Raw genomic sequence first — 1,371 nt, 5'->3', positions numbered from 1 at the left:
ACAGCTGAAAAGTAGGTAGAGAGGAGTCTCAACTTTATAGCTCGTTTTTCTTCATAAGCTTTAGGTTTACCACCTGCAAAAAATGTAACAAAAATTGAAAAAAAAAAAAGAAAGAATATTTCCTGTATATTCTAACAGTTACTGGCAGCCGGCAAGAGCATAAATTCACTGCAGCTGGATCAATGACTTTAAAACTCAACACTTAAAAACCTTCACTGAAGTAAAAATGACTTTGGATGTCTGTTCCTTAAAATGGTTTTGTTTTTTTTTTTTCACTCCCCGAGTAAATTACCTAAGGTTATGTAGAAAGAGATAGTGGAGAGAAATTCACATGCACTCTGTGATGTGTTGTGTTAGATTCGGAAGCACTTTAACTTCGCCATGTTATGAAGGGTGGTAGCCCTGCTGAGGCAGAGCTTGGTGTGGAAGACTTACAGAAGCTTTGCAATTTTATGAGGCTCCATTTGTCAATTCTTGATCTTTGAGCATAAGCTATGGGTGTTCTGTTCGGGAAATTTTCCCCTGAGCCCATGTGCTCAAGGCTCTTCTCCACTTCCTTCTCTATTAGTTTCAGTGTTTATCTGGTTTGTATGTGGAGATCCTTGATCCACTTAAACATGAGGTTTGTACAAGGAGATAAGTTGGGATCGATTTGCATTCTTCTATATACTAACCATCAGTTGAACCAGCATCATTTTTTGAAAATGCTGTCTTTTATCCACTGGTAGTTGTAGCTTCTTTGTCAAAGATCAAGTGACCATAGTAGTGTGGGTTCATTTCTGGGTCTTCAATTCTATTCCATTGATCTACCTGCCTGTCATTGTACCAATACCATGCAGTTTTTCATCACTATTATCTGTAGCACAACTTGAGGTCAGGGATGGTGATTCCCCCAGAACTTCATATAGTGTTGAGAATAGTTTTCTATTTCCTGGTCCTTTTGTTATTCCAGATGAATTTGCAAATTGCTCTTTCTAACTCTATTGTGGGAACTAAAAAGGGGCACTGGGGAAGAGAAGGAGGAAGGACTCACATCCGGCCAGAGTTCCACCTATGCTCTGGACAGGCAGGTGTGGGAGGGCTGCCATAAGCTTTCCACTCAGCCCTGGGTGGCCATCCATGCCTCTGACCCACTCGACGGGAGGTGGTGGGGGTGGTGAACAAGGGGCAGCCCAACCTGGGAGCCCCAGGGCTACTCCCTAAAGCCCCGGGGTTATGGGAGAGAGGGATGAAGGAAGTGAGGTTCCCACACCAAGGAGAGTGAGCACAGTGGATCTTGATGAGCAGAGTCTGTCTATGGTTTTAGAGCTTTATTATAGAAAGGCAGGGAGAAAGAGAGAAGAGAGAGAGAGAGAGAGAGAGAGAGAGAGA

General features: G+C 43.0%; 1 protein-coding gene across 1 annotated transcript in view; it reads left to right on the top strand.

The window, feature by feature from the left end:
- Positions 1-1,371, top strand: part of Cntn5 (contactin 5) — a 1,169,992-nt gene that overhangs the window by 759,259 nt on the left and 409,362 nt on the right. The gene's annotated exons all lie outside the window — the stretch shown is intronic.

Source organism: Mus pahari, chromosome 10 (assembly GCF_900095145.1).
Source record: "Mus pahari chromosome 10, PAHARI_EIJ_v1.1, whole genome shotgun sequence".
NCBI classification, from domain to species: Eukaryota; Metazoa; Chordata; class Mammalia; order Rodentia; family Muridae; genus Mus; species Mus pahari.
The sequence above is the reverse complement of the archived record's forward strand: the minus strand, read 5'-3'. Positions and strand labels throughout refer to the sequence as shown.